The sequence below is a fragment of the Mirounga leonina genome, unplaced genomic scaffold (genome assembly GCF_011800145.1).
Source record: "Mirounga leonina isolate KUSES-001 unplaced genomic scaffold, KU_Mleo_1.0 Mir_92, whole genome shotgun sequence".
Lineage (NCBI taxonomy): Eukaryota > Metazoa > Chordata > Mammalia > Carnivora > Phocidae > Mirounga > Mirounga leonina.
The window spans coordinates 5,051,020-5,076,186 of NW_023270852.1; the positions used below are offsets into that span (position 1 = coordinate 5,051,020).

General features: G+C 44.6%; 1 protein-coding gene, 1 long non-coding RNA gene and 1 pseudogene across 2 annotated transcripts in view; 1 reads left to right on the forward strand and 2 right to left on the reverse strand.

Moving 5' to 3' along the window:
• Positions 1-25,167, reverse strand: part of PARVA (parvin alpha) — a 177,145-nt gene that overhangs the window by 116,295 nt on the left and 35,683 nt on the right. The gene's annotated exons all lie outside the window — the stretch shown is intronic.
• LOC118004333 lies at positions 2,687-2,832 on the forward strand (annotated as a pseudogene).
• Positions 11,624-16,942, reverse strand: LOC118004115. Its single transcript, XR_004677485.1, has 2 exons — positions 15,663-16,942; positions 11,624-12,913 (listed from the first exon to the last, which is right to left on the reverse strand). It is a non-coding gene; the product is annotated as an uncharacterized LOC118004115 (long non-coding RNA).

The following is a 25,167-nucleotide window of genomic DNA, read 5'->3' on the forward strand; positions in this document are numbered from 1 at the left end:
CAACTGGAGAACCCTCCTGTCCTAAACATGCACAGTATTTTTAAAAAGAGTTACTGAACAAGGTTGAAAAATTAGTCAATAGGCCTCTTACTGGAATTCACTTCTTAAATTCTTAAACATCTGTGAGCAAAGTTCTTTAAAGCAACAGGCGAGAACGAAAATGAGGAAGGAAAAACAACAACAAAAAAACAACCCACGACCTAATTACTTGCCTTCAGTAGTAATTCCACAACCCAAAGCAAAGTAGGAAACATTTCATGGCTGCGCAACACATGATTTTATTATGATTGGATACTGATCACACTACAGTTCTTTCGCAGAATCCTTTCCCTTCCACCTCTTTTATGATTTGGGTCAAAAGGCAGGAGACCCGATGTAAACTAGTCCCCGGACCCCTGTGAGGGCCAGGGCTGTTGCCGGAACAAGGTAGCCAACAACTTATTCCCAGCTGGGTTTGGAGGAGCACTTGGGTTCAGAACCCATAGCAGAAGAGGAGGGAAAGTCCCCGTGGGCGAGTGAGGCACTGTGACAGAGCGCTGATAGCAGAGAGAGTCACGAGAGTCAGGGAGGTCGGGAGAGGGTGAGGTGGGGCGCGGGGTGGCACGGGGTTTGGGACACAGGCACGGTGAGGCCCAGGCGGGCAGAGGGTCAACGTTTGGGAGGTCTAACGGGTGGTAAGGCCCCGGTGGGTGGGGCTGGGGGTGTGTTGGTGCAAGTGAGAGCACCCAGGGTTTTAAAGGAACTGGGATGTGGGGGGAAGTGAGTGAAGCTACCTCCAAACTGGTCGTGGACTGGCGTGAGCAGAATCACTGGATTCTGAAAACGCTTGCTGGATTCCAAGCTGCTGAGTTCTTCTCTATTAAAAACAAAATGGGTCCCGCGGCCAGGAGGTGGGTCTCAGCCTTCTGGCTGGGATCTGGAGGTGGGGGCTGAGCACACGGGGTGTTTTGTGGCTCAAACCCTGTAACTGAGAGGATGCAGGCAGGGGCACAGTCCAAATACTTAACAACGGGCAGAATCTGGGCACTGTCCCGTCCATTGTGGGAGCAGATCTGGAGGCACCTGCTGTTGCCAGACTGGGGGGGTTGGGGTGGGCAGCAGGGCTGGGGAGGGGCAAGGTAGCCTGAAGGAGGTGACGGGGCACTGGCCGGATGGGAGATCAGCTGTTTACCAACCAGGGCAAAAATAAACTTCCGTGAGTCAGCCTGGGGAGTGGGGCAGACAGGTTATTCCCGCCTCCCACTTGGCCGCTTTTCCCCATCTGTGTGAAAGGGTTATTGCTTAAGAAAGGAAAATCAGGCCGAGGGTGGAGCCAGGGGGAGCTTGTTTATGTCAAATTTCTCAATAAAAGTTTGCTTTGCCAATAAAAGTTTGCGTTTGTGATAGTAGGAATTGTGTCTCTTTGTTCTTGTGCGCGGAAGGTCGTGAACTTCTCCAACCCGTCAGGCAGGTTCGGGTTTCTTTAAGGAGGCGGTCAGGAGGGAGTTTTTGAAGAACACTTCTGGGAAACTAGGCCAAGTGCTCTGTTTATAATTGTCCTCTGTCACCGCCACAGTTTTTGTCTTTAAAGAAAGATACCATGGAAAGAAGTGTGAAATGTGCAGTTCTAGGGAATCCGTGGAACCTCACGAGGAGCAGGGAGCCCTGCGGCTGAGGGGTCAGGACTCCCTGCAGCAAGCGTGGGGTCAGACTCTGGAAGGCAAGGAGCCCCAGCGTGACGTTTTCTGCTGGAGGCAGCCTGGGCCACTGAGCCCTGAGCGTCTGGGAGGGGCAAGGTGAAGAAAAGAGGAGACACTCACCCTCATTAGGAAGGAAGCCGGCTCCTACCAGCTCTCTCCATTATGAAATCGTAAGAATTCATTGGGCTGGTGGTTAGAAACAACCATGATTAAAATTTAAAACATAAACTTATAATTAAATACATTATGCTTAAAAACAGAGGTAATAAATACTCAGACTCGTCACTTATTTTATCCACGCCCTTGAGATTATTTACATTTGCAGTCTCTATATGGTAGAAATACCACATAATGGTGTGCTATTGTCCCTCTCTCTCCAATTCCACATTCAAGGACCTCAGAAAATTGGCCACAGTGGGGGTATGTGCACTTTGGAAATCGGCAAACGTTACAAGTCAGTGCTTGATTTCTTGTTTTGTCGATTATCTAGAGTTAAGAAAGTGATGGAAGAAATGTCAATAATGCAGATTAAACTTAAAAGTGAGTCACATCTAAAGTCATTACATTGTGAATAGTGTTCTTTAAAAAAAAAAAAAGAGGAAAACGCTCTCCTAGTATTCGAAAACTCTTATCTGATTCAGCAAAGATGTTCATGTCTTAGTGAATGAGTAAGTTCTGACATACTTAATGCTGAAGCGGAAAGAGGTTTCAGTTTAATGAATATGCACAAGGGTGAAAAATAGGTTAGCAAATCACATTATCTGACTTAATAACAATGAATGTATTGGGAAAGAGTGGATTGGGATGAAATTCTACTGAAATGGTTGAATTGTACCCACAAGTCAGCTGTGAACACAAGAGCTCAACAAAAATAAAAAAAAATTCTGTGGCAACCGACTGGCTTATGGAGTTTACAAGGAAGTATTGGACATCTTATTATTATTTGTGAATTTTGTGCTACAGATCCTTCATATCAGAAAAATTTACATTTATATATGCATTTACACATCGCTTCTCGGCCTTTTGGCTAAGATCAAGTGTATATATGCATTTACACACATACTTTTTTTCCTGGAGAGCTGGTTGTTAAATATTTAGCAGCACCCAACCGAATGAGGGTGTCTGCAAACGCCTCCCCTGCTTGGGGAGGGGTTTTGTTCTCCCCATTCCCACTGTCACAGGGTTAAAGGGTTAGCACTTTTCCCAAACTCTGAACCTGATTCTGGATTAATACATGTCACACTCTCCCTACCAATCCACATAATTTATTCCTCCCCCAAATTCCTGAAGCTCCCTCTGTTTTTCACTCACATGGTACTTCACAAATGCTACCTCTGCACGAGCTTTTCAATTTATAACATTTTTTATTTACGCCCCCTCTCGTTTTAGGTCTCAGAGGCTTTTTCCATGCCTTTTAAAGGTGCCTGCAGGGCACAGGTGCTCAGAAATGTATTCATTCAGTTAGTCAATAGGTCACCATATGCTCATGGACTCTGACATGTGCACTAGACACTTGGTCAAGCCAGAGATTTGGAGACACGTGGATAGTTGCCTGTCCTCAAGGATCTCACAGCCTCCTGATGATGACGGAAATGGTTATATGAGGGTGGTCAGGCTTTGCTAAGGACCAAATATGCACCAGGTGCTACATCTAGGACTTCGCATATAATGTCTAGACATACCAGTATGTGTGGACATGTGGCTGACTAGCCAAAGACGTTAACTGGAGATTGTACCTTGGTCATCAGAGTTCCCAGGACCCAGCTCTGTCCTGTCTTAGTAATGCCAAATGTCCACGAATGAGTGGCCTCGTATTAGCATCTAGTTATCCACCCCCTCTGTTTCTTTCCTTCCTCCCGCTCACCTTGCTAACCTTCCTTCCTTTCCAATGAGGAACAGTCTACGGAAAAGGAAACTGTGGTGACCCGAACCTGGTATGCACAAGCCGGACTGCTTTCCTAAGGTTTGTAACCTGGCCGTGCCTAATGCACACGGCCTGACACCCCACCCGTGCTGACGTCTCTGCTCACCTTCCGTGCCACTCTGCAAATATCCCAATGCCCTCACAGAGGGCACTTGGTACCCTTGTAAAGGGCCGCTCGCCCACTAAAGGAGCTCACATAGGCGGGTCGTGAGCCCTGTCCTAGGTTTTCCACGGCTGGGGAGACTTCTCCCGGGAGGAGGGAGTACTGAAGAAGGCGGGCAAGAGGTGGGAATGGCAGCCACACTTGGCTACCCTCTCCCGCTCTCGTCACTCTTTGAGCTTCTGGGACACACACTGAGACTGGACCCAGTCCTGGTCCCTGGAAACCAGCATCAGGTCTCCTCCCATCTCCCCTGGATAACCTGATGGAGGTGTACTTCTCACGCCTGTCATTCACCTTTTCTCAAGAGAATACAGTTCACAACATGGCAGCTGTATTTGAGGTTTTCACCTAAAATCTTACAAGCTCAATTCACCCACAAATGCTCCACTCTGACTTTATTTGGCCCACTAGGTGATCCACATCAGTTTCCAGAGAATTCTTTCTTATGTCTTCACGCTCCAAAACTTGCTTGTTGAAAATGTGTCTGTTAGGGTAGAAACCATTTCTAGAGCAGATTAAACCCTCCCCTGCTCTCTTCAATAGAAAAGGCTGCACAGAACGTAACCTTTGCTTCTAGTACCGTGAGGCCATCTGTCCTGCTGGTCATTGTGGATTTGGGCTAAAACAACCACGGGTTCATGGTGATAGTTTCATTTTTCTATTTTGGGGAGGGATTTGAACAGGGTCAGGAGGATTGGTCAGACTTCAGCAGGCAGGGAGAGGAGGGGAGGAGAGGAAAAGAGTGGGCAGCAGATCCCATATCTGCTACGACACTAAATTGTGAACCAACTTCATTATCTATTTACTCACTAGTTTAGTTATCTATTTCGGCTTGGTTAGCTAATTTAGCAAGGAGTTATAAACAATATTCCATACAAATGACACATTTCTTTTAGAATAATTGCATTTCCTTTCTCAGTTCTTCTTTTCTTCCCACTGTATCAATTAAGGAAAAGCTTGTTTATTAGTCTGATTTGCATTTCATTTCTGATCCTATTTTTATTTGCTTTTCACGCGGTGCTTTTGCTGATTACTTTCTTTTATAAATTTCAAATTCTTTAAAATGAGACTTTAAAGACTTTTTTTAAATGTCTAAATAAATCATACCTATTTATTCCCACGTTATCATGTTTCCCTTTCTCCATCTGGGCCCCACCCCAGAATATCGGTTTCTCTCCAGTTACAGAGCACCCCCAGTCTAAGGTACGACCTCTTACCTGCACTGCTGAAAGAGACCCCGAATTTATCAGCCTGCACCTATGCTGCCCAACTCCACAAGCCACGCAGTGGCCAAGTGATGCTGTGGCAAGGCCACCCAGTGGTCAGAGCTTGGGCTCTGGAGGCCCAGGACAACTGGTTACATACTGGCCCCTTTACAAATGTGCTTGTGACTCCAGGCTAGTTGCTTAACATCTCTGGGCCTTGGTTTCCTCAACTGGAAAATGTGCATATTAAAAGTACCTACATCATATGGATGTTCTCTGCATTAAATAAGATAACATATGTATTTTGCTTGGAGCAATACTAGGCACATATATTGGCTTAGAAAAATCTCTTAAAATGGACATCAGATTGCTTAAAGCTGGTTAAAAATCCAAATGCCCAATCCAGCACCATAAGGGCGCTTTGGATCTGGACCTGCCTCAACCCATGTCAATTCCCCCCAACTTATTTACCATGCTCTACTCATACACTGGCCTGTGGTTGTTTCTCAAACCCACAGAGCTCTTTCACACCTCAGGGCCTTTGTACATGCTCTTCCCTCTACCTGGCTTCTTCATTCATATGAATGTAATGTAATCCATCCTTCAGCTCTCGCCTTAAATGTCACTTCCTAATCTGAGGCCCCACCCAGCCAGCCGGGTTAACTTCATCCATATCCTTCTCTTTCCTTTGTAGTACTTAGCACAATTTCTTACGACATCTTTATTTGGTGGTATACTTATTTAATACCAATCTCCCCTACTGGACTGTGGACACCATGAAGCCAGAGGCCATGTTTATTTTGTTCAACCCTGATTCTCCCACCTGTGGCACGTGGGAAGGAGGGCATAACTCAGCAGTTACCTGTTGAGTGAGTGGGAACAAGGGGCTGAATTCAGTCGGGAAGATGAGTATGGTCCTTTATGGAAACTCTTTTGCCTGTTTCTCCAAATAGGTTATACTAGTTTACAAAAGCTCTAAATCCTGCCCATGGCCAGAGATTTTGTTAGTTTTCCTGGTAATAGAGTAAGAATCGCTAATATATCAAGACACTTGTTCAGTAAGTATCTCTGAATGTCTGCCACATACTTAGCGCTATATACTGGCCCGTGTCTGCTGAACAAAAGAAATGAGAGACCTGAAATCTACCTTCACTCCTATCCCTACAGGGACCTTAGACACAGGAGAGGTACATAATAACACAAAAGATAATTAGATGATACAAGGCTGTGAATAGTTATTTGCCAAAAAGAATGACATGCTCAAGGAATACATTAAGATGAGAGCAGAAAGAAATCACTTGGAAAATCACGAAGACAGGAACTTTGGGTGGGTCCTCAGGGTGAATGAGAGGTGAGGGGGAAAAGGGCATTCTCTGCAAGAGAAACTCATACTTGGGATGACGGAATGTGGTCACTGTACTGGAGCTGGGGCGTATGTGAGAGGACTGACCTGGTGGTCAAGCTGGGGAGTACAACAGGGGGGCACTGAGGGGTAGGAGAGAGCCTTGAAGAATCCTGTGAAGAGGGGCTATGAAAGCCTCATTCTTTTCAATAGCCAATATTATGTTCATCTTGCCATACAGCATTTTGCCCTGTGTTTCACAGGAGAGGTTTACATTCGACGGTGCTTACTGAACTAATTATGTTGAATAAAAAAATAAAAAAGTTCTGTCCCCTCCATACATTTCTAAAAGAAGCCCCTAATGGGTTCTCCAGAGAACATCTATAAATTTTCAAATATCAGTTACATAAAAGGTTTCAGAATACAAGATTGTTTATCATATAAGTCATATTAGGGAGTAAATAAGATCTTGATCTAAAACACCTGAGGACAACACTGAGCGAGAGAGAATGCTAGGACTACCTTGTACAAGAATATAGTTTAATAAACCATAAATAATTTCCTATAGACAAAGGGGAAATGTTTAAAAAATAAACAAGCGTAAGCTATTTTACAAAGACAGAACCAGCACTAGATGGGGGAAATTATTAGGACAGTTCAATGCTTTCATGTAAAAAAAAAAATCAATTTTTAAATCTAAGAATTCTATTGGTGGATGCTGAGAAGGCCATCATTAACATTCAATGTTAATTATTTAAAAGAAGTCTTCAAAATAGGAAGAGGAGATGGATACCTTAAGATAAAAAAGATCACAGATTTAAATCTGAGTTTCAATATTATTCTTTTGTTAAAAAAAAAAAGATTTATTTGAGAGAGAGAGCGAGCACAAGCAGACGGGGCAGAGGGAGAGGGAGAAAGAGAATCCTCCAGCAGACTCTGCACCAAGCGCTGAGCCCGACAGGGGGCTCCCTCGCACGCCCCTGAGGTCATGACCTGCACCAAAACCCAAGAGTCGGACACTTAACCGACTGTGCCACCCAGGCGCCCCTCACTATTATTCTTCATGTGGAAATGGTAGATTAGTGCTGTGCCTTAACACTTTCTGCAATGATGGAGTATTTATTTGTGCTGTCCCATGCAGTCATAACAAGTCATGTGTGTCTACTGCGCACTCAGATGTGGCTAATGTGACAGAGGAACTGAATTTTTTACTTTATTTAACTTTTAATTTATTTAAATTTAAATGGCCATGAGCAGCCATGGCTGCAAACACAGGCAGAAGCCTAAGATGCCCTTCTCAGCACTCCCACTGGAGCGAGTATTAAACAATATTGCAAGACAAGATGGAAAAGAACTGCAGAATAAATATAGGAAGGCAGAATTAGAACTATCACGTTTTTGCAGGTGATACGAGAGAGCAAATAGAAAATGCAAGATCAACCAAATGCATACCATTGATGTAAAGCGAGAAAAGGCAACGAAAAATGGTGCTATGCCCAATACTGAAACAAAGGAAATACTTGAGAATTTATGTATCTAGGTGCAGAAGATATCTAGTGAAGTAAAAATGATAAAAATCATAGTAGGAAAAATAAAAGAATACCTAAACAAAGTTATATCCACTCCTCCTCACTTAGAAAATTTAGAGTAATATCAGTAACATTAGTCCATAAAAAAATAGAGTAACATAAGAACAACTGAAGTCCTGCCAGAATGTTCTAGAATGTAATAAATCACTAGCAAAATTAATAAGGAAAAATAAATACATAATAATACCAAAGAAGATTGTTGGAGGGTATAATAATTAAATTTAAGGATATATTATAAAGTGATCTTCATCAAGACTGAATTTTGCTGGATCAAAGCCAGAACAAAGACTAATCAAACAGTGATTCCATAGATGGATTTAAGCACCGATAAGTCCTTGGGATACAGCAAACAAAACTAAGAATCACAGTGATGAATGAAAGAATCACTCTTTAATAAATGTTAATGGAACAATCTGGTATCACTATGAAGAAAAGTAGATCGTATTCGTAACTCACCAAACACGATAATACTTTCCAAATTGGTCAATGAACTAATTAAACACAGAGAGCACTGAAAAAAAATTATGCATTTATGTCGGCTGTAGCAGAGAGAGAAATCCATGCCTACTGAAAAACAAAATAGTATCCTAAGACTAGAGAAAGGTGAATTCAAATATTTTAAAGTCTAGGGGCGCCTGGGTGGCTCAGTCGTTAAGTGTCTGCCTTCAGCTCAGGTCATGATCCCAGGGTCCTGGGATCGAGCCCCGCATCGGGCTTCTTGCTCCGTGGGAAGCCTGCTTCTCCCTCTCCCACTCCCCCTGTGTTCCCTCTCTCACTGTGTCTCTCTTTGTCAAATAAATAAAATCTTAAAAATATATATATTTTTTAAAGTCTACTTAAAGTCTCCTTAATAAAAAGTAACAAACACAAAGGGGCAAAAGGAAGTTCGAAGTTATGACACAGACAATGGGTAAATATTTAAGATCCAAAAGTAGGAATGAAATCTTACATTGTGATATAAACATACACTGCCATCAGCAATGAGAACACACTTGACCGAGAGCAAAGGGACAGAGGAAAAAGAGAGAGAGAGAGAAGGAATGTCAGTAAGTCACGGCCCTATGCCAGACACTTTATATATCTGCACATGCACACTGGGAACCATACCGGATAAACCAGCACCTGGGAAGGGGTTCAGTCTCACTACTAAAGAAATAGGAATTAAAATAACCGAATACCTACTTGAAAACAATGTAAGAGACCACGATTAGGCAACATTGGCAGAGCCGACGGGAACACGCATACTTAGCCACTGCTAGGACCACTGCAAATGACCCCAGGGTTTCCGCAGGCTTTCTGACAGCGTGGAACAAGAACCATAAACCTTTGGATCCTTAATTCCTCTTGGGGACTACATCCCAAGGAAATACACAAGAGGAAAAGAGAGACAAAAAAAAGAAAGAAAAGTAAGAAATGTGAACAAAGTTTCTAACAGCAGATTAAGAAGAACCAATATCAAATCGGTTTAAATGTCCAACCATAGGGGAGCAGGTTAAGTAAATTTGGTGTAGCGATTCATTGCGATTCTATGAAGTTATTAAACACTGTAAGTGAGTAGTAGATCTATGGATGGAGAGGTAAATATGGAACAATTTTTTTTTTTAAAGATTTTATTTATTTATTTGACAGAGAGAGAGACAGCGAGAGAGGGAACACAAGCAGGGGGAGTGGGAGAGGGAGAAGCAGGCTTCCTGCGGAGCAGGGAGCCTGATGTGGGGCTTGATCCCAGGACCCTGGGATCATGACCTGAGCCGAAGGCAGACGCTTAACGACTGAGCCACCCAGGTGCCCCAATATGGAACAATTTTAAGTTTAAAAAAAGAAACAAGCCTAAGACTCCTAAATGGGAAAGCACTACAAAACATCTCCAATTAGACACAGAAGATGACAATTTGACAGCTGTGGGTCAAAGCCCTTCCCTGGCTGGAATACCCTCCAAAGCAGGGAGAAGTCAGGTTAAAGCTACAGCATCTGGGGACACCTGGGTGGCTCAGTCGGTTAAGCATCTGCCTTCAAATCAGATCATGATCTCAGGGTCCTGGGATCGAGCCCCACGTGGGGCTCCCTGCTCAGCGGGGAGCCTGCTTCTCCCTCTCCCTCTGCCTGCCACTCCCCCAGCTTGTGCTCTCTCTCTGACAAATAAATAAATAAAATCTTAAAAAAAAGCTGCAGCATCTGGCTTGCATGGTCACCTGGTAAGGCTTTGCATTCTATCAATAGATCATGAACCGCTCAATCAAGAATGCTCCAGGCCTGACTTGTTCCAATATTTCTAGAGGGTAGATAGTTTAGCTCCAAAAGAAAAAGATCAGAAAAAGATAAGATCAGTCCCAATATTTGTAGAATGCATCCTTTTGGCTTTTCCAATTATCTTGTGGATTAAGGAAAGGAGTGTCCAAATTCTATTTGTGCAATTCCAGTTCAAGAATTTAAACCATTGTTTTCCATTGAAATACATAAATGAGTAAAAACACTGCAATTAGGGCACTGAGAGTCTGATGTATCACTGCCCTTGTAATCATCCCCAGCCTGCCCACAAAGGACAGCCTTGGCAGTTAGGTGTCAGCAGGTGGGCAGCTGAGATATGCTCTGGTAGGTATCCTAAGACCATGTGAAGTCCATTTCAGCAAAGCTGTTCTGTAATTACCGCAAAGGTAGGAGATCTTAAAAGGCAGATTAAAGAAAAACATGTCTGTTGTTAGATCTGGTATTTAGACTCTCAGAGAAAGAATCTGATATATGTAGTTGGAGTCACCGCCTCATACATTCTCTCTAGGAAAGTTCATCCATTCTCATGGCTTAATACTCCAACCCTCACCCTGAAGCCCAGTCCCATGTCTTTGCCTAGATTTTACTAATTGGATATAATGTAAACACTTGTATTTAGGGCTGAAATGTCCGTAATCCTTGTTACCATGCTTGGATGTCCTCATCGGGGCCACTCTCTGTAGTTGGGTCTGATCCTCAGACCTCTTGCCTGTCCCATGTCAAGGAACCCATAATGGCAAACACCTGCGTCCATCAAGCTACGACACTGAGTAAATTCAGAATAGTACCACTTCTCAGAGCTGCTACAGATTGAAAAATACTAAACGTCCCAAACAGGTTGATGTGAATTGTCAGACAGTTGACAGTTGCTTGGGTGACCATTGAAGGAAATAGGAATTTATGACCTCTGACTGCTAACTCCTTCCAACCTTGCTGGGAGGCAGTGGGTGGTGTGAAGAACACAAGCTCTGGACCTGAACGCTGGTTATGTTGCTTACCTAGCTGTGTGACCATGAACAAAATGTTTCACTGGGCCTCAGTGGTTTCCATCTATCAACTGGGAATAATAGATTGAGTGATTTAAGACCTATAAAGTGCTTAGAACAGTGCCTGATACACAGTATGCCCTCAACAAATGTCAGCTATTATCATCACCCTCATCATTGCTAAAAACGAGCCTTTGGGCTCCGAGTCTGAGCCCACAGAACAATCATTGCTGCAAGTAGAAAGGATGGGCAAGTAGAAGCAAAGATGGAAAAAAAGATCTGGAGTAGACAGAGTCACTGGAATGGTGGCACACCAGCCCGCAGATCCAGAAACTTCTACCTCCAGAGCCTCTCCTGCTGCCTTGGATTCTGAGCACCTTCCACGTTCCTTCCTCCTAAGGTCCAGTCGCCGTGTGGTGGCTGCTCAGCCTGTAGTCTCTGGCTTTTGTTTTTTCAGAGTTCTTATCAATGTGCATCCTTAAAATAAACCCCCATTCCTTGAGATCATTTGAATAGTACTCTCTGCCTGTCTGAAACAAGATCAACTTGCTATGGCCTTTGTTTTCTAGGTGAAAAGTACAGCACCAAGAACATAATCAATAATATTGTGATACCGTTGCGTGGTGACAGATGGTGACCACGCTTACTCTGGTGAGCATGGAGTGATGTGGGGAATGGTTGATTCACTATGGGGTACAGCTGAAACTAACATAACATCGTATGTCAGCTATACATCAATTATTAAAAAAAAAGAGAGAGAGAGGATATTTAAAAAGAAGAAAAGAAAAAGATGCGAAGAAGCCCCGAAGCAGAGGAAATTCACTGCAAAGCCAGCCGGCCCCTGGGCTTCTGCCTCCCAGCACAGCGTCTTTCTAGCCGAACTTCCTCCTGGCTTGGGGAACTGTCTTCCTGGACTGCTGCTTTAAGTGCGCTGGCCTCGCTGCATGAGACTTGCCCCGCCTCTCAGGGCTCGGTAGCGACAATCATGGCCAGGGTTCTTCCTGCCACGGTATATTTCTCTCCATTTAAAAACTAAATAACAGAAACCGATGGGCGTTGCATGGGCTTCAGATGTTTCTTTGCATGCCCTGGCTGTGCCGGATTCACTGTGACTGGAACCCTTACAGGGAAGGCTGAAAGGGACTAAGAATTTAGCTCTGCAGTCATTTCCTTGGGTCTCTGAAAAGCCCTCCCTCTCTCTTAATTAGCAGCCTTGGCTTCCTCCTGGTCCTGCTTTTTCTCCTATACAGTTGCAAAATCCAGTTTAACCCAGTCTGTAGACCCTCCCTTTTCCCCAGCCAGGAGAATTTGTCAACTTCCCTGCTCAAATTTCACCCAGTAATTCCTTCCCCAATGCGCACCCTTCCCCCCTGTTCTGTAATTACCGCAAAGGTAGGAGATCTTAAAAGCCCCCTCCCCGTCTTAGATCCTCAAAGACCTGTTATTTCCCTCATCTTCTCCTAATTTTTTATTCTTATTTGGACTTCTTGGCTCCCAGCCCTTGAGGACCCTTTCTTTTTTCTGCCTCAAAGAGTGTCTGGTAATACAGTATTCAGTATTCTCTTGATTTTGGGCTGAGATCCAATCCCAAATTGCCTTCCCTCAGTTATACTTTATCTTTTTTTATTAAGTCTCTCTGTACTGTTCAACACCATGCAGAGTGGTGTCTTTGGTCTTCGTGTCTTACCTTCCACAAAAATTGAGTAGAATTTGCTTCTTCCAGCTTTCTTCAACTATAGATCACTCCAAAAGAACCCCTTGGTTGGATAGGACACCAAAAGCACAGGAAACAGAAGCAAAAGTAGACAAATTGGACAATGTCAGAATTTAAAACTTCCGTGCATCAAAGGACACAACCAAGAAGAGTGAAAAGACAGCCCATGGAATGGGAGAAAATATTTGCAAACTGTATATCTGATAAGGGGTTAGTATCCAGAATATATAAAGAACTACCATAATTCAACAACAATAACAAAAAAACCACCCCACCTGACTAAAAAAAGGGTAAAGGATTTGAATAGATATTTCTCCAGAGAAGATACCCAAATGGCCAATAAGCACATGAAAAGATACTGAAGTTACTAGTTATCAGGGAAATGAAAATCAAAGCCATGATAAGATACCATCTCACACCCGCTGGAATGGCTACTCTCCAAAAACCAGAAAACCAGTGCTGATAAGGACATGGAGAAACTGGAACTCTTGCACATTGCTGGTGGCAAAGTAAAATGTTACAGCCACTGTGGGAAAGAGTATGGCAGTTCCTCAAAAAATTAAAAATAGAATGATCATATGATCCAACAATTCCACTTCTGGGTTTATACCTCAAAGAACTGAAAGCAGGGACTCAAACAGATACACCTATGTTCACAACAGCATTACAACAGCCAAAATGTGGGAGCAACCCATATGTTGACTGGCAGATAAATGGATAAACAAAAACGTGGTCTGTGCATGTAATGGAATATTATTCAGCCTTAAAAAAGAAGCAAGCATGGATACACCTCGAGGACATTATGCTGGGTGAAATAAGCCGGTCACAGAAAGACAAATACAAGGTACTGAGAGTCATCAAAATCACAGGGACAGAAAGTAGGATGGCGGTTTCCAGGGTCTGGGGGTGGCAGGGTTAATGGGAACTTGCTGTCTAATGAGTATAGAGTTTCAGTTTTGCAAGATGAAAGGAGCTGTGGAGACGAGTTGCACAACAACGTGAACGTGCTTGACGCCACCGAACTGTACCATTAAACACGGTTAAGATGGTAAATTTTATGCTGTGTGTATTTTACCACAGTTAAAACAACAACAACAAAAGAACCTCCCTGGTCACAGCCTGGTTACTTCACTAATTCACTTACTAATTTGGGCAAGTTATTCATTCTCTCCGTGGTTCGATGTCCTTACCTGTAAATGGGATTTGTTCGTACCTACCTCACAGGCCATTGTGAGGATTAAGTAAATTACTGCACCCGAAGTGTTTATAAGAGTGCCCGGCACAAAGCATTCTTCAATAAATGTCAGTTATCACAGCAGTAATAATTATTATGATGACAGCATGCGAGGCGCTCCTGGAAGCATTTTCCTGTTAGCACATTTAGTCTTCAACCCCCAAGAAAGCTGAAATGTCACAGGTGAGGAAACAGAGGCTCAGAGAGGTGAAGGGACCTGCCTGGGTCCCAAAGGCAGTGGGTAGCAGGATAAAGATTCGGTTAGGCCCCAACGAAGTACAATTGCCTTACGGAGAAAAAGCAATCATCGTGCCGGCTCCAGCTCAAGTCAGAACCAGAGGTTATGTCCCAACCAGGAACTAGGGCTGGGGGAGGCTGTGGTAGGGATGGCTGAGAAGCTCGGCTCTACTCCAGGCCCACAACCCACCAGCTGAAGAATCCCAACTGTCTTTCATCGTCCTCCCACACCCATCCTGCCCCCAGGGATGAGACCAGCTGGACCTAACAAAGAGAAAACAAGACCAAAGTGGGAAGCTGGTCCCAGAGGTCACCACAGCCCCCAAACACATGGAAGCACAAGATCCAGAGGGGAGACCTCTGAGGCCTGTTGTGGTCAGGGTTTGCCAGGGCAGCCTCGCCAAGCCCACACTGAGGGAACAAACCCAAGCCACCCAGCCAGAGACTGGGAGCATCCGTCATGAACAAAAGCCCAGGTAGGTGGCCCGCGCTCCACTTTGGCCTCTCATTGGGCCCATGCCGACTTCCTTGGAGAATTTCTGACAGTGGGGCAGGAATTCAGTTCCTGATTTTCCTCAGGGCCCACAGGAGTGTGCCAGCAGGAACTTTACAATGACTTGCACTTTGTTTTTGTTTTGTTTTGTTTTCTTTCAAGTAAATGTGTTCTCCTCTCCACCTCGACTCTGAGTCTTGTGCAACACCCAAGCTGGCCCTGAGTGGCCAATGGTCACTTCCCATCAGAACCTGGTAACGCTGGGGTGTTGAAGCCTGAGGAGAGGGTGCCACCCCGCCAGAGATGCCCCCAAGTCAGAAGGGTATCTGCTGGCTCCGGCCTTCTGAGGAGACTCAGGTCAAGCTATAAGCAAGAAGGAAGCCTAGGCGCCGGGGGGGCCCTTAAGGCAAAAAAGATCCCAAAACAGGATTTTGACATTTGGGAAAATTTTTTTTCCCCTTCCAGCATTGGGAGGGGCTCAGTAAACACAAACTGAACTTGGGCCCTTCTCTGTGGAAAAAAAGCTTATTAAATAAATCCTCTCTCTCAGAGTGAAAAATCCTCCTCACCTACCAATTAATATATTTTTTTAAAGATTTTATTTATTTATTTGACAGAGAGATAGAGAGAGAGAACAAGTAGGCAGAGCGGCAGGCAGAGGGAGAGGGAGAGGGAGAAGCAGGCTCCCCGCCGAGCAGGGAGCCCAATGCGGGGCTCGATCCCAGGACCCTGGGATCATGACCTGAGCCGAAGGCAGCCGCTTAACCAACTGAGCCACCCAGGCGCCCCCCCAATTATTTTTATATTAGGCAAGTAATACATACTCACTGTAGAAAATAAATTAGGAAACACAGACGGAAAAATTAAAATCACTCCAAACCCTACCTTCCAGACTTACTCACGGTCAACATTTTAGGTATGCATTCCCAGATTTTGCTCAATGCAAATATATATATAATATAATCATTCCATGTCAATAATATACAACTGCGTTGTATTTTTAATGACATTATAAAGTATATTACTACCGGCTATACCATAGGATTGGTGTCCAATCATATATGATGTCCACTGATTTCTTAAGAATAAACTCATAAAAGTGGAATTGCTGAATCAAAAGGTTTTTATAATATGCATAAATCTCCCTAATCGGTCTGTTTCATTGATATGCAAGTTTCCTTAAAGTGACAGACGTTTGCACTGTGCTTATAATCTGAACCAGCCCCTGGTTTTCTCAAATACAGTTCTCCATTATAAGTAGTTCCAAAATAGAACTCCTTAAACTCCTTGTCTATGAGCTCAGAAATGACTCAGTGGCATTTAAAAAAAAATACACAATTCTATCTGACTTTAGTAATCAGCGAAACAGAGATCCACATGACAGATGTACCAGGATATTTGCCACACAAAATGTATTTGTGCAAAATCAGACTTAACTACCCACCGTCTGATCGGCCCTCCTCCTCTGCCCCCCTTTCTCCTTCCCTTCTCCTTCTTCCTTCCTTCAGTCCCTCCCTCCCTTTCTTTTCCCATCCATCCAATCATCTATCCGTCCGTCCATCTATCCATCCATCCGTCCATCTGTCCATCGTTCTTCTCCCTTTCAAGATCACTTCCCTTCTTTCATTTCCATTCCCTCCCTTCTCTCTCTCCCTTTCTGTCCTTCCTTCCTCCTTATCTTCTTTTCCTTCCTGAGGCAGTAGGGAACCTCCTGGAAGCAGACAGCACTGGAGCCGGGGTGAAGGTCCCAGCTGCACCGAGAGCTGTGTAAACTGTCTATGAAATCCTCAGTTTTTGTTATTCATTATTTAAGTTCTGTGGAAACGAGCGAGCTTTGAAGTCTACTGACTCATCCTCCTCTTTAACTTCTTATTTCCTGTAAATGATCCATTCGTTTTTGGCAAGGTTCGTGTCACACAGCATTCCCATCAGAAGGCGCTGCTCCCAAACCCCGGACAATTTTAAGACTGCCTTGGACCTGGAAGCAAGATGGGGCTGTGCAGACCCTGCTTTCTTAAAAGTTGCTTCCACCATGGGGCGCCTGGGTGGCTCAGTTGGTTGGGCGACTGCCTTCGGCTCAGGTCATGATCCTGGAGTCCCGGGATCGAGTCCCGCATCGGGCTCCCTGCTCAGCGGGGAGTCTGCTTCTCCCTCTAACCCTCCCCCCTCTCATGTACTCTCTCTCTCTCTCTTTCTCGCTCTCTCAAATAAATAAATAAATCTTTAAAAAAAAAAAAAAGTTGCTTCCACCAGCCCTAATGCTGCCTTGAATCAATAATGTGAAGCACATGCTCCATCTGCCTGCCGAAGGGTGGCAGAGCCATTTATGTTCATAAGGGCCGAATTTATTCTACAGATGAAAATCCTTCTAAAGCTAGTCACACAGGCTAGTGGATCAGTTTCGCCAAGGGGAAAAATCCCCCCCTCAGTCATTCCACTTCAGAGCACCGTGCCAAAGCAGCCCGTTCGGCGTGGCATTAAGATGTTGACAGGGGAAACAAATGGACGTTATAAACAGTTCTCCTAAGTTCCCAAACTTTCTGCCCCTAATAAGGCATGCCTAGAATAGCGCCAACAGCAGAGGCCAAGAGCCTCTCCGCAAAGATCCAGGAAGCTCTGCAGGACTCTCGTGGATTTCAGAGACCTAATAAATCAGACGCTTCTTCTTTAAGAAAAAAAATTAATTGGGGGGGGGGGGCGCCAAGAAGTACTATTATCAGCAAAATGCTAGATTTCTCACTCTTTTTTGCCCCCTGGCTGAACGGGAGCAGAAAGATATCCCTTCGACATGAGAGCAAATAAAAGTTTGAATTATTGACTGCTCATGCTAATGCTGAATTTTACTAGCACCATATTTCACAATGAAATTATTCTAACATCTATGCCTGAAATTAAGATCTGTGATAATATACACTGCACTCCAGAAAACGTCTTCGGTTCAGATGATGTAAAGGCTGATCCCCCTTGGGAGTCAACACTGGCTGTTGCTTCCCATCGGCTAAAACTCTCCTCATCCTTCCAAATAAATTTCAGTATTGATGACATCAGGGAGCGCTGCCAGGTTAGCAGAGCACATCTGGGGTGGGGGTGGGGTGGGGGTGGGGAGGGCAAGACCACTTAATCGTCAAAGGGGTTGGTATGTCTTAAAGGCTGCCTTGTCAAAATAAGGCTTTCTCCTATGATTCACCGAAGCCGAGGCCTAGGAGAAAGCTGAGCCTATAGCACACAAAACTTGACTCTGCCCACTCCACTGTGTTGGAAGCCTGGTTTCCAGTTTCTCATTCCGTCTCTGCTCCAGGGGCCCCAGGGGCCTGTTGGGAGTATTCAGAGATTTCCAGGGCTCCCATGCCCACCCATATCAGAGCAGCCAACAGCTCACTTGTCAGAAGTAAATCCCCCCCCAAGTGGCGAGGTCCTCGGCACTGCCCTCCGGCCCTCCACACTTCACCCCGTCAGTGGGGAGGCAGGCAAAAAGCAGGGAGCGAGGCCAGCCTGCCAGTGTCCAGGCAGGCTCCTGGGCCCAGTCTTAGGCTCTGAAAAGAACACGGCCCTTGAATCTGAGTATTCGTTCCTCTGATGTAAGCGGAAGGTATCTTCTCCTCCCAAAGCCTTCACATAGCAGAGCTGGAGGCCCAGTGGAGAGAGGCTCCTCAACGTCCCTCCGGGAGGCTAACCCCCCCGCCCCCAGCACCTCTCCGCCCCGCACATGGGGCCACTGGCCAAACAAAATTAGAAATCCAATTCCATTTTTAAAATTCCTTCTCACAATTCCTTTCACTTCCTATGACAACAAGATCAAATGTTTGGCAGGACGCGTTTGAATCTATTTTCACTTTCCAAGCACAAACTAGGCGACCAAAAAAAAGAAAAAAAGAAAAGGAAATTCTCTGCAGCCACAAGACAAGTCCGGCTTTCTCCCCAGCTGCCAAATCGGAGCATTATGCACACGGGAAGGTCACCATGCAACCAAACCAGCTCCAAATGCTGCCCTGTGCTCTCGTTTCATCTTGCGATTCCTTCAGCTCCCACATTTTAATCGCAGTTTTAGAACCTTAAATTCCTTCAGAGGGACTAAAACACAACAGAATTTAGAATGGTGCTGAAGGTTACCTCGAAGCAAAAGATCAGGAGTTTCAGGCCTCTTAAGATAAAAATTTAACACGTAAACCACTCAAACCCCTCGGAGTCCTCATAAAACACAGCAAACTGACTCTGTTGAATCTCTGACCAGGGAAGTAGGCTGCTGTAAAATGTAAATAATTCTTCACTTGCATCTCTAGCTTTTCTGTTTTAATTTTAAAACTGGAGTATAATTATCTCTTATTTACTAGAGTCGCAAACACTGCCAAAGGGAAAATAAACCACTACTTTTGGGATGAAGTTGCTGACAAAGGTTTGACAAAGAAAAATAATTAATAGCTCCGTGCTGGCACGGGCGAGTCTTGCGCTCAGGGAAGTGAACTTGGCTGAGGGTGTGCCAGGCAGGGCTGCCAAGTGGCCCGCAGACCCCATGGGGCCCAGCCAAGGGCACGGTGCACACCCGGTCCTGGGAACCACAGTGCCTATACTGGGACTGAGGCTATCATGTGGGACAAAAGTCCAAATGGTTTTTGCACATCCTCATTTAGTCACGGCTCTGAGCAGAAATTGCTTTGCTCTCCGGTTACAAATTCTCTTTTGTTTAAGAAAGCTGTCCGTGGACGATTAATGTCTTTCAGCTGGGGGCTCAAGTGTTCTCCAAGTTTGGTTCTGGACTTTACCATTTAGGATTCTCATCCTTAGAAATGATGGAAGAACCTTCGGGACAGGGAGCCACCTGATAGGCACCTCGTGGGAGCATAATCATAATTGAGGGGCCCAAACAGAGGAGAGCTGAGGGAGGATCACGTGCAGCTGGGTCAAAACCCTGAGGAGGAGGTGGAGTCTGTCTCTTAAAACATGGGAGTTTACATGGGTTGGAAGAACAAATATTGTTAAAATGTCTGTACTACCCAAAGCAATCTACACACTTAATGCAATCCACATTAAAATAGCAACAGCATTGGTGGTGGGTATTGAGGAGGGCACACTCTGCATGGAGCACTGGGTGTTGTGCACAAACAATGAATCATGGAACACTTCATCTAAAACTAATGATGTAATGTATGGGGATTAACATAAGAATAAAAATAAATAAAAAAAAAATAGCAACAGCATTTTCACAGAACTAGAACAAACCATCCTAAAATGTGTATGGAGCCACAGAAGACCCTGAATAGTCAAAGCAATCTTGAAAGAGAAAAAAGAAACGAGGTTATCACAATTTCAGACTTCAAGTTATACTACAAAGCTATAGTAATCAAAACAGTATGGTACTGGCACAAAAACAGGCACATAGATCAATGGAACAGAATAGAAAATCCAGAAACAAACCCACAAATATATGGCCAACTGATCTTCAACAAAGCAGGAAATTTGTATTTCCATTGTTTAAATGGAAAAAAGACAACAGTCTGTTCAACAAATGGTGTTGGGAAAACTGGACAGTGACATGCAAAAGAATGAAACAGGACACTTTCTTACACAAACATAAACTCAAAAATGGATGAAAGACCTAAATAGGAGACCTGAACGTAAAAATCCTAGAACAGAGCACAGGCAGTAACGTCTCTGACATGGGCTGTAGCAACACTTTTCTAGATGCGTCTCCTGAGGCAAGAGAAACAAAAGCAAAAATAATCAGGACTACATCAAAATAAAAAGCTTCTGAACAGCAAAAGAAACAATCCACAAAACTAAAAGGCAGGCTACTGAACGGGAGAAGATATTTGCAAATGACATATCTGCTAAAGGGTTAGTATCCAAAATATATAAAGAACGGATATAACTCAAGACCCCAAAAACAAATAATCCAATTAAAAAATGGGCAGAAGCCATGAACATACATTTCTCCAAAGAAGACAGGCAGATGGCCAACAGACACATGAAAAGATGCTCAACATCACTCATCATCAGGGAAATGCAAATCCAAACCACAATGAGATATCACCTCACACCTGTCAGAGTAGCTAAAATCAAAAACACAGGAAACAAGAAGTGTTGGCAAGGATGCGGATAAATAAGAACCTTCATGTGCTGTTGGTGGGAAGGCAAACTGGTGCAGCCACTCTGGAAAACAGTATGGAGGCTCCTCAAAAAATTAAAAATAGAACTGTCCTATGATGCAGCAATCACATCACTAGATATTTACCCAAAGAATATGAAAAGGCTAATTCAAAGGGAAACATGCACCCCAGTGTTTATTTTTTTGTACCCTAATGTTTATGGCAGCATCGTTTACAATAGCCAGGATATGGAAGCAGGGCAAGTATCCATTGACTGACAAATAGATAAAGGAGAGGTGGTGTGCGCACGCGCACACACACACAGAGGAATATTATTCAGCCATAAAAAAGAATGAAATCTTGCCATTTGCAATGACATGGTTGGATCTAGATAGTATTATGCTAAGCGAAGTAAGTCAGAGAAAGACAAATACCATATGATTTCACTCATGTGGAATTTAAGAAACAAAACAAATGAGCAAAAGAGGGGAAAGAGAGAGAGACAAACCAAGAAACAGACTCAACTATAGAGAACAAATGGATGGTGACCAGAGGGGAGGTTGGGGGGGGTGGTGGGCAAAACAGGTGATGGGGATTAAGGAGGGCACTTGTCCTTGATGAGCACCAGGTGATGAAAATAAAAACTTAAAGTGTGAGTTTAGAGGATCCATCATAACTTTGCTTTTTAAACTTTTTTGTTAAAGTATAAAAGTCCTTTGAGTATAGACAGTGTTACATTCTAACAGTATTCCCCTGTATTCTCATTCATCTATCCTGAAGGCTAGGAAGTTCATGGCCCCAGAACAGTAAGACATCATTCTTTTTATCATTAATGATGGATTTACTTGTAATGTCTATACATTTCTGCCTTGTGTGATTATCCCTTCCCTTCCTCTCATCATGTGTTAAGATTAACAAACATTTTAGATCCTTTTGGGGTGTGTTTAGGGGATTGAGAAGGGGTCCAGTCTTGAAGCCTTAACAAATCAATGTGCCGAGCCTCAGTTTTTGTCTATGAAGTGGAGCTAATATCTCTGTGGCAGAATGGGCAGGGATGATGCCGGTCTAATTCCCTTGGATGCCCCAAGGCCAATGCCTGGCATGGGCAGAGGTCTCCATCCCAACGTTGGCATGGAGTAGGCACTCAGTACACGAGACCTATTGTTACTACTACTACTGTTAATAGTATCAGCCACAAGAACAACATAATAGATGTTATTGACCCCAGAGAGCAATTTCTAATTCAAGCTTCATTATCTCAAATTAACTCGGCTATTTTTCTTTCCCCCTCCTAACAGAATTCAAAAAAAGCCTGGAAATTTTAGCTCCAACGTCTCAGTGATAATCTTGGCTTTTAGGAATGGCCATTAAGAGTTTCTGATCCAAGGAGAAAAATTAACGCTGAAGTGGAAGCAGAAATTGGGAAATGTGAATGAAGTGCAGGTCTGCTCTTGGCTATAACAAGATCATTTGCTTCTGCAAACATTATTTCTTAGCTATCAGTATCTTTTGTCCCAATTTCTGCAGGCAGAGACCTCTGGGAGAAAGAGCTCGACCGGGGCCCACACATGTTTTCAGAACAGGCTGGTACATCCTGTCCTTGGTACAGAGCCTGGCACGTCAGTAGCAAAACAGACCTCTCTTTTGACACACTTTCTTTGTGGATCCTGTCGGACCCAAGGCTTGCTGCAGAAGCCACTCCTGAGCCTTCCTCTCGGGCAGGGCTTATGAACTACTTCCCAGAGCCCCCTGCTGGCCCTTTCCATGTTCACACTGCGTTCTCACACCCCTTTGGGGCCCGGAGAAAGCGCCTTTCCACCCAAGGGCTCACCACTGGCATCCGTCACCCACTGGGGTAGCTCACATTTTGAGGACAAAAGCAACATGATCTGCATCAAGGCAGTTACAGATACAGCACCTCTCTACAATGCCTGTCGTTGGTTAAGCATCTCTTGAGCACCTACTGTGTGCCAGGCCCCACCATGGGCATGAGGAAAAAGGATTATGGTCCAGTTGCCGCTCTCAAGAAGCTTCCAGTCTGGAGGAAGAGGCAGAGATGTGACCCAAGAAGGACACTCTAAGAAGAGATGTGCCAACTTCTGTGGAGACCCCGGCGACGGTGCTACTTGTCTTAGGGAAAGCGGGAGAGGCATCAGGGAGGAGGTACATGTTTAACTGGACCTTAGAGTCTTTTCTTAGAGACCAGGAATTACTGGGGCAGAGAAAAGAGGGAAGGCATTCCAGGTAGAAGAAGGAACATGACTCAAAGTCTAGACCTCTTCGGAGGATGTGGAGAAGCAGGGCGAGGAGACTGGGGAAGTGGGCGGGGAGGACAGAGGGCCTGGAAGGCCACGCCCAGGCGCGTGGACTTCATCTTCCCCATTGTGATTTTCCAACCTGTGCTTGAGGCTTCCCCCAGACATTTGACTCTAATTTCATGGATGCTGAGGCTAACAGAACAGTACAGTAGCCATCCATGACCCACTGACTTCAAATGTCTGTGCTCAATCCATCTAAGCAGGAGAAAAACATCAAATTCCAATAGAGGGACATCTTGCAGAATCCCTATGAAACACCGGGACCCCCGAAAACGGACAAGATCATCAACAACAAGGGAAGTCTGAGAACTTGTCAAGAGGAACCTAAGGAGGTGGGACAATTAAATGTAACACGCTATCCTGGATAGAATCCTGGAACAGAAGAAGCGCATCATTAGGTAAACACACAAAAAAATCTGAAGAAGTACGGACCTTAGTTAAGGGTTACGTATCAATATTGGTTCACTACTTGTAACAAATGTGCACCCTAATGTAAGATGTCAACAGTAGGGGAAAACAGGTGCAGGGCATAGGGGAACTCTGCACTATCCTCACAATTTCTCTGTAAATCTAAAACTATTTGAAAAAATAAAATGTAATTTAAAAAAAATTCTGTGTTCGTACCTTGTGACATAGGATTTCTGCAACAAGCCCATGAGCTAGGTACTATCAGCGTCCCCATTTTACGGAAGAGGAAACTGAGGCACAGCGTGCTCAGACAACTAAGTGGTAGAGCCTGGATCTGAACCTAGTCTGTCTGAGGCCAGAGTCCACACACTTAATATGCATCCTGCCTTTTAGTTTTATAGGCTGTTATTTCACTGACCAAGAAGATTCTCTAGTGATTTTGCTAAATATTATGATTGTTCTTATTTAAACATTCGAAACCACAGCTATAGATGGGGTGGGTAGGAGGAGGGACTAGGTCAGAGGTAGGGTTTGGAGCGAATGTTCTGGCAGCCGCAGTGTGAAGGAAGGGTTGGTGCAGGCACTGAGCCTCTGTGGCTGTGATTTTTCTAACAATGTCTCCAAAAGGAAGAGGAGAACCAACTGGAGAGAATGAATTTCCCTAAAAGGATAAAGTAAAAAGCCCTTGCCTATGAACCCTTTGTATCCAGCCCCAACCAATCAACCTGCAGGCACTGCTAAGCCCCTAAATGTATGCCTGGCCCGGGGCCTGCCTCCGGGCTCTCTCTCTCTCTCTCAACTTCTCCCATCGTGGGCCTCCTTCTAGTTCCTTGAATTTCTGCGGTTGTACCTACTGACCCCTCCTTCTGCAACATTCACCCCCAAGATCTTCACATTGCTGGCCCTCTCACATTGTTCAGATCTCTATCCTACTCAGTGCTATACTCTCAACTTCTCTCTGACAGCACCTGATGGTTAGTAAAGGGAAAATAAGCACAGCCTGAGTACCGGAGTGGGCGGGGCCCAGAGCCCATGCCAGGGGAGGGGCCAACTCTCAGAGTGACTACTTCCTGTGGGCTGGTGGGCTGGGGTGCTTCATGGAGGAGGCAGCCTGGGGACTGGGCCCTGAAGACTGGGAAAAGGCAGATGGAGGGACTTGGGGGGGAGCAGTGCAAGGCAACCCCAGCCTCCTTGCAGGTCCTTGTTCCTGGGTCCCCTAGCCTGAGGGTACTGGAGCTGAGAGCCCAATCTCTTACCTTGAGCTCTGTAGCTCCCCTTGCCCTTCTAGATCCATGAAAAGCAGGACTTGCTTTGCCAGTGTGCTTGAAGGTTGTAACGTGCCACCTAGAGGCACATATGGAATTTGGTACCCCTAGAGGTTACAGAAAACACCAAGTCTCCTAGCTGGTCAACTCCCCCAAAGCACAGATGCCAAGCAATAGACAGTGAATGAAACCGTGATTTAAAAATTCATGGGTCAGGGCACCTGGGTGGCTCAGTCGCTAAGCGTCTGCCTTCAACTCA